We start from the raw sequence: 9,083 nt of genomic DNA on the forward strand, positions 1-9,083 counted from the left end.
ATTAGGGGCCAAGCCCCAAAGGGGCTGTAGCCCCTATTGTAATTGTACGTTTTCCCTTTTATTATTATTATTCTTCCTCCCGAATGGGAGTCTATGGCAGCCCTATCAACGGAACATGAGAAAATGATGAAATTTGGCACACTTGTAGTGATGGTCATGTCTAGAAATCTGACCAATTTTGGAGTCTCAAGGACCAACTCTATAGCGCCACCACCAGTTCAAAAATTCAACATTCTAAAGGTTATAACTTTTGAACCATTTGCTCTAGAAAAATACAATTTAGTACATCTGATTTGTCTCTTCATGCTGATTCTATTCAAATTCTTACATTAAGTCTCCACCCATTACAGTAGCGGCCATTTTGAAAAGTACAGTAGTCCGTTTTTTCGCTACTCCTCCTTCAAAATTTGTCCAATTTTGTCCAGACTTTGATCAGGTGATCTTTGGTCTGAGCCGCACAGAAATGACTGAGCAGATTTTTTTTTATTCATCTTTGTTCAAAAGTTATGATGTCACGAAGTTAATGAGGTTTACCCAAAATTGCTATAGAGGCTGTATCTCAGCCAAACTTTGAGCGATCAAAACAAAAATTCGTACACTTGATCAAGACCATGATCTGAGGTTCCTTGCCGAATTTGGGAACAGCGCCACCTACAGGTCATGAGATCTGTAAAATGGATATTTTGGCCAATAACTTTTGAACACTTTATTAGAAAATCAAGATCTTGGTGTCTATGGATTCCTTGGGCCATGCCGAATCCGGGGATATTGAATTTGTCAACATCGGATGAAAAGCATGTCCGCCATTTTGAATTTTGTCATAAATTTCAATATCTTTTAAACTATTTGACATATCTTCACAAAAATTAGTATGTATGACCTTTAGTAGGTCCCGAAGGTACCTGAGAAGTTTCAACACAGCGCCACCTACTGTTCCACAGATATAATGTTTTTTGCAAAAATGCTTATAACTTTTGAAAACACTTTCCAAAACGTGTATACTTTATGTCATTTTATTCCCTGGCTAATGCCAATTCCAACGATGTGTCATTTGTCATTTTCCTTAAATGTACCTGTCTGCCATATTGAAATAAATGAAAAACAGTTTTTTCGCTACTCCTCCCACAAATTTTGTCCTATTTTGTCCACAATCAGCTCAGAAGATCTTTGGACCGAGCCGCATAGAAATGACTGAACGGATTTTTGATATTCGCTACCGTTCCCGAGATATTTGTCTCTGAATGTGACCTTCCTTGTGATTGTTATCTTATGCTAGTTAGCTTAGCATGCTAATTGCTTAGCATGCTAACCAGTTGTCATTCTTTTTAATGTGGCTCTTCAGCTATCAAGTTAACCATGAGCTTCATTAGCATTAAGTTAGCTTGGCATGCTAATATGGTTAGCATGCTAAGAAATGTTTTTTTTGTAAATTCTTTGTTACACTAAAAGTTCTCTTCCACAACATGTTGAACATGTGTCATAATGTAGCTCAATGTGTAAAGCCAGGTACCTGACGAGCCCTGTACCTAAAGATAGTGGGTTCGAATCTCGGGTGGAGTGGTTTTATGAAATTGTGTGTTTTGATTCCGTTATTGCCTCTAGATTAGAAATAAATGCTTTTTGTTTCATGCTGTGTTCATTTTCATCTAAGCTTCTGTACTTTCTGAGTTCATTCTCGCCCATAATTCTGAACCAGGTGTTTCATGTTTGTTCATTTTCTGCTGTTTTTCTTCTTCCTGCTCTGTATTGCGCTACAGCATGATGAGCTGCAGAATGATCTAAAGTAAAGTTATTAAATATAACATTCAGTGCAGTTTCATAAAAATTCTTCTTTTTGAGTCCATTTTCACATAAACTAGTGAACTTCGGCAGTTGTGTCAACAGTCACCTGCACAGTGGTGCAATGACATGCGCAATGGACACTGGACCTGGAGGTTGTGGGTTCGAATCCCGTGTTGGGTGGTCATTATGCAATTGTGTGTAATGAGTCATTTTGATTCCTTTTTTATCCAAATAAGCATTGTACTAATCTTTATTCCTCTTGAATTAGATACAAGTGTTTTTAGTTCATTCTGTGTTCATTCTCATCTGAACTTCTATTGATTTTCATTTCATTTCCACCTGTCCTTCTGAACCAGCTGTTTTGCATGTACATTCAATTTCTGCTGTTTTTGCTCTACCTGCTCCGTATTGCGCTACTGCCCCTTCTGGGGCTTGGCCCCGAATTGCTGCTTGCAGCTATATTTTACTATTGTTTTTGTAATTTGCTTCTTTGTTCTTTCATATAGCCTAACACAAATAACTTATCTCATATTAGCCCATGTTCATACTGTCCACCTCTTGCCCACCTGTACATACCAGCTGATATACAATGTAGTCTTGATTTGGGTGGTCAATCTGCATTTAAAAGTTTGAAAGGGTTTTAAATCTTCTAAATCAAGTAAAATGACTCAAAATAAAGTAATTTAAGCATAACAAAGTCAACTTTAATCATATAAAATGTAATTTACCAACATCAAAATTTTGGCCAGTAAAAATGCTGAGTGGCTAGTAACTTTGAAAAACAACTAGCCACAGTGGCTGGTGAGCTAAAAAGTTAATGTCAAGCCCTGCTTTCTAGTACCGGTATATCGTGCAACACTAATAGGAAGTCTCTTTTTCCACTAGAAAAATGTAAGAAGTTTTTATACACATTTAGGTAAAACTATAAATCTTTTGCATTGTTTTATTTCGCTTGTGATCACAGTTTAATTTTAATCATTTAAACTATTTTATAGATCATTGATTTTGCTCTCTCTTTTCTTGCAGCCAGAGGTGTGAAATCTGAGACTGTTTGTGCATGGGGATGGGATGGCTGGCTGTGTGTGTGTGCGTGTGCGTGTGTGTGTGAGAGAGAGAGAAAGAGAGAGAGTGGCTACCGAACTCTGCACTAATAATGGTTATTATTGTTTGTCATATTATATTCTTCCTGATTATAAATTATCAATTTTTCTCACGTGTTCAACAGATCAGTCGGTTAGAGAGAGTTCAAATATCAACTAGTTAAATACAACCTGACAGTTCAATATCAATCATTCTGCAAATCCAACCCCATAGGAATATTGGTGTACTAAAAAAAAAAAAATCACATGATCCTCCTTTAAAGAGGGTGCGGTAAGTTTGGATGGAAGACAAGACAGAGTTCTATCTTAAACTCATAAAAGAGAAAATAATTATGATAATACTGGATTATAAACAACAAAGAAATGGCACAATTTATTAAGACCTCAAAGCAGATATGAGGGAGAAGGGCTTCCAGAAGCCATGGAAAATATTACGCTCCAAATGGAAAGCTCACAAACAGAAGTATCTTTTGGAAAGGAGAAACCTCTGCAAAAGCAATGCTGGTAGGAAAGGGAAAATACAATTCCAGTATTGTAATCGTCCCGTCCAATGTTTTGAGAGTGCCAGAGTCAGCTGAGCACCATGCCTGTGCACACGAGGCTCAGCACCCCTTCGCCCACCAGTAACTCCTTTACCTCCTACAACATTCCCAGTATTGGTGGCTTCGACCCCTCAGTCAACCACAGTAACCTCCTCATAACTCCCAACCTCATCCTCTGGACACTCTCCCTCTTACCAGAATTTGAAAGTCATACATTACATGCACGCCTCATTACAAATATGCCTCACACATACACTAGAAAACTTTGTCCGTTACCTTTTCCATTGTTCCCTATTGTTATGGTTAATGGTAGAGTGGCAGCTGACATCAGGCCATTTATTTTTGTTATAATTAAAAACATTTTGTGTAATTTGTTTCCACGTGCTTTGAAATAAAGGGATTATTTGAAAGAACATAAATGACTCGTACTCTATTCTTCAAATTGCAACAATAGAAATCATGGTAAATGTTTAAGGGTGTTTTTTTAGGCAGGTGGGTAACCTAATGAGGCCTGAGCAGATAATTCACCAATTAACCATAATATATATGCTGCATATATGCGTATATATGCCACATATAGGCAAAATTGAGGTGCATATATAAGAAATCGACAGCGCATTAATTTTAAAACACGAACAAAGAACCGCAATCAGTGTTTGCCATCCTTCCAACGGGATTCGGCAAAAGTTTAAGTACAAGTTCAACATACGTCACTTACTGCGTTGCTCTGATTGGTTGTAGGTCTATCCAATTGAGTGCAGTTTTTTTTTTTTTTTACTGGTTCGGTTAAGACACGCCCCATAATTCAAGTGCATTGGAGCAGTATCAGACTCACATTCTGCCTAGAATATGAGTGTGACGAAGTCAGGCTATGCATATACAGGAAATATAGGTCTCCTGTATTGCTTCTTCATATCCACATATAAGCCCTATACATACAAGATATGTCTTCTATATAGCTAATGGCAGGATCTGGTCATTTTGTAGCTCATATCTCATTTTTGACTGTCATACATGATGCCTAGCTCATATTTTCTATTATCAAGGCAAAAACTAAGAATTAACGAAAAAAATTATGCAAGAACTTGTGTATGTGCGAACACGTGAAATTGGTATCACATGTAATTGGCATGTTATGGAATTTAACTATGGCAATATATTAACATGATATATTAACTATGATATCTACACGTTTTCCAGAAACATTTACAAGGTCAATTCTTTCTAGTATGAAGATAGTGGAAAAGAAGGAAATGTATAACAAAATATATGTAACATATAATATATATATATATATATATATATATATAATGTGTACATATATGTGTACATATATGTGTGTATATATATGTGTACATATATGTGTGTATATATGTGTACATATATGTACATATAATATAGGAAAACGGCCAATTTTATATATGTCACATATATTAAAAACCTATATCAAAACCTATATTGAAACATATATGTTTATATAGGTTTTTTCCATGTGGGATAAGATTACCAAGGACGTTCCAGATACGTACTGTATTCGTAATATCAGGGTCGGCGCCAGGACATACGGAACGAGGGGGCCTCGTTGTGTCACTGGGGGGGCATACCTCCACAATACACCCACTTTTAATTGAAACAACAACCATCAAGTCACCATTTAGGCTACCAGACGCAACGATACAGAGCACGAACGCTGCCTACAGCAGTCTCATAAATAATAAACGGACCAGCACTGGCTATAATCAATATCAGACAAAAAAGCAAAAAACACATCTTACCTTTAGAAAAGCTGCAGTCGACGAGTGGAGGAGTTAAACTTTCTCAGAACGAGGTCTTTCCATTCGTTGCGCATTTTCTTTGTAAGGTCCCGCTCAAACGCAAGTTGCACGAGCTGAGACTTACGTGTGTGGTTCATTGCTCGTCTGTTGTCCGTGAAAACGTTCTTGAGCACAGAAAACGAGTTCTCACACATAGCGGTAGAGGCCCCGAATGTGACAGCGAGTTTAAGTGCGGACAAAACACTAGGCATTGCTTCGAGAACTTTGTGATGTTCAGAGAGAAGTCTTCTAGTAGTCATCATCTGCTGGCTTTCCTCCTCTTTGATTCTGGAGATATATTGCTTTGCAACAATGCACTCCGTTTCCACAATGGTAGAATTAGTTAAATCCATGATGGGCTTTATGGACTTTACATCCAAAAAGGTCTCATTTTCTGGGTCAAGAGCGGCAAGTGCTGCGGCAAACTTTGAATTACGTTCACTGAAACGCACCTCAATTTCACCTAGAATATGATCCAAAGCACTGAAGTACAGCCTGCGTAGCTCCACTTTATCAATGATGTTGGCTCCAGTTGTTTCTTCAACTACATATTCAGTCAGGTTCTTGTTTACCTGTCGCCTCCGTTTTGCTGAGACAGGTGTATCTTTTGTGCTCGCTGTAACTGTGTCACAGAGAATGCAGAATTCATCTTCGCTGCGGAGATTGCGCACACATTCGGCAGCTGAAGATACAAGTTTCATCCCAGTTAAAAGGTCTGTATCCTCTCCTTGCAGAATGATATTGGCAGGATTGAGCAACAAAAGAACCTATGGCAACGATTTAATTAAAGGTTGTGTTAACTGAAATTGAACATTGAAGGATCTCAAAAGTAATGCTAAAAATCAGGCTATTTAAACCCATATTACGACTATCTTTAGTCGAACTGTTTTAACTGAAAAAATCCCTTTTCAAGTTTAAAGATGTCGATTATGGCTATAGTAAAATGTTATCAAATTGAATTGAATAATCCTTACACATTATTCATATTATGAAATAATTAGTAAAAACTTGAGCATTATAAAGCATTTTTAGATTAAGCAAAAAGGGAATGGACCATTTAGTTTATGGGAGTCGTATTCATAAATTAAAATAGTTTTAAAATAAATAAAATAAAAAGTTTAAATGTAGGCTATAATTTAAGATTTATACAAAATATTTTATTAAGCTCTAGTGTGCTTCTCATTTTAAATTCTTGATTCATATGTAAGCATTATTCAATTAATTTTGATGGAATTGTACTATTAATTGAAGCGCATAAATCTTGAAAAGGCTTTTAAAAACTAAAAAAGTATTTAGTCCATTCGTGCATTTAAAATTCATAAAATTCTATCGAATTGAAATGAGAATTGATTTATCAATTTTAAATGATTGAAATTAAAATAGCCTATATGCAAATTTTATTTTACATTTTTTAAAGAAAACTTTGAGTTGACTTGTTGAATTTTGTTATTTAATAAAATAAAATAATATTTACACACACACACACACACAATTAAAATAGCCTAAATGTCTTAGGCCTACCTTGTGAATGAAATGGCAGATGAAAATGAAGCTTTCATCTGACACTTCCCTTAACAGTCCAACCGCCTCCATGCGAACTTCAGCTCCATAAGTCCTTGCAGAGCTGACATGCTCAAGAACTGATGTAATGTCCTCGAATGAACTGACGATGACGGCAACAGTAGCCAGATGGCCTGTCCACCTCTGGTCAAGTAAACGTTTGAGTCTGTCACCTCTATATTGCAGAGCAACCGTGGGTTTACGGCAAAAGTTATAAAGCGCGTTGCATATGCTGAAAAAATCTTGAATGGCTTTCTCAGCAGATAACGCATGCACAACAACTAAGTGCAGCTGGTGATTTAGACAGTGTACATACGGTATCTCCCGGCCAACTTTTTCCTGCAGAAGTTGCTGCACTCCACCATATTTCCCCGACATCACCGCGGCTCCATCGTACACTTGACTCAGAATCTTAGACGCATTCAAGCCTGCCTTGGACAGCTCTGAAAGTATCATGTTTGTGATGGTTTGTGCATCACCCGAATTTGCGATGGTCATCACAAGCAATCGTTCTGTAATTTCCAGTGTTTTTTCATTGAAGTAGCGAATTACAATAGAAATGTTTTCCATTCCAGTAGGGTCCCTGGTTCCGTCTACTTTCACAGTAAACCACGAATCGCCGATTTCTTTCACTATTGCGTCGGTCACAATGCTGCTCATTACAGCAACGAGTTCATTTTGAATTTCATGGCTTGTGTAAGTTGCATTTTTTGGAATTGTTTTCACAATTTCAGCCAACTGGGGGTCCTTCCTGATGCTGAATTCCAGTAATGACATGAACAGTCCACTCCCACCTTCATCCATATGATCAAAGGCCTCAATTTTACCCCTCAAGGGTAATTGGTTGGACACCAGAAACTCCACAACATCAATAAGAGACGACATGTAGTATCGATTTCTCTGTATTTGTTCTGCATAGAGTAGCGTCGAGATTTCTTTACCTTTATCAATTCGGCTTACTTTTTCTTTCCACATACTATAACAAGTCAAATGTTCTTTGGACATTTCATGTCTGCTGAATCCTTTATTTGTTTCCACAGCGTGTTTCCAGTCACGGAAGCCTTTGGTTGTAAAAGCTGGGTCAAGCCTAGTCCCGCTCTGCGGCTGCCCGATCTTGATCTGCGTAGCACTTCTAGCGCTAAATTTTCTGCAAGGGTAGCAGAAGGCCGCATCTGCTTTAACCGAATACTCGAGCCAATCTCTTTTCTGAAACCACGCGTGTAAAAATGATCTGGTTCTGGTGCCAAATAAGCGTGTGGGATACGAATTTAGTCTTATTTGCAAAGGCTCATCTTTTCCCAAATCATCTGGGCAAGTATCATCATCATGACTGGAAGCAGTCACGCTAGCTCGCCTACCGTCGCTCGGATGGGCCTCTGTCACTGGCCTGTCGACATCACTGGTGGTGCTAGTGCTAGTGCTAGGCATGACAGTTTTCACTGTTGTCGTCGAGGTGGTGGTAAACCATTTCCTTAAATCCATGATTGCTTGAATGATCAAGCGCGTTAGGTGTTTTAGACGAATACAGATTATTATGAATTGAATAAAGAGTAGAAGTTGACTGAAAAAAGAATACTTAAGGTCATGACGTATACAGTCATATTTCAACCAATTACATACAAGCTGCTAGTGACATAATTTAGTTAATCGCCTGTCACGAGTTTTTCATGCAAAGTTGCAAAGTTGATTTGATTCTAGTAAAACTAAATTAATTTACAAAAAATATATATATTTTTTAAATATATATAATTATATGTCAGGAATAAGAGGGCACAGTGGAACCGTCACCGTGCCTGTTGCTGAGTCTCAACGGCTGAAATCGCGCTCCGAGGCAGGGTGGTGTGCTGACTAGAGGTGAGGGGGCACAGTAACCTAGGTGGCTGGGCCAGGCCCCCTGGGGCCCCCCTGTGGCGCCGACCCTGCGTAATATATTGGTAATTCCATGACTTACTAGTAACGTAACTACAACGTTGTATACCTATATTATTACCATCAAATTACCATATCACAACGTCGTCAGTACGATCTCCTAACGTTATAAGAAAACCAAGGACGTTGCAGATACGTACTCTATTCGTAATATAATGGTCATTCCATGACTTACTAGTAACGTAACTACAACGTTGTATACCTATATTATTACCATCAAATTACCATATCACAACGTCGTCAGTACGATCTCCTAACGTTATAAGATTACCAAGGACGTACCAGATACGTCCTCTATTCGTAATATAATGGTCATTCCATGACTTACTGGCAACGTTACAGCAACGTCATATGCT

This window comes from Megalobrama amblycephala, linkage group LG14 (genome assembly GCF_018812025.1).
Source record: "Megalobrama amblycephala isolate DHTTF-2021 linkage group LG14, ASM1881202v1, whole genome shotgun sequence".
Taxonomy (NCBI): domain Eukaryota; kingdom Metazoa; phylum Chordata; class Actinopteri; order Cypriniformes; family Xenocyprididae; genus Megalobrama; species Megalobrama amblycephala.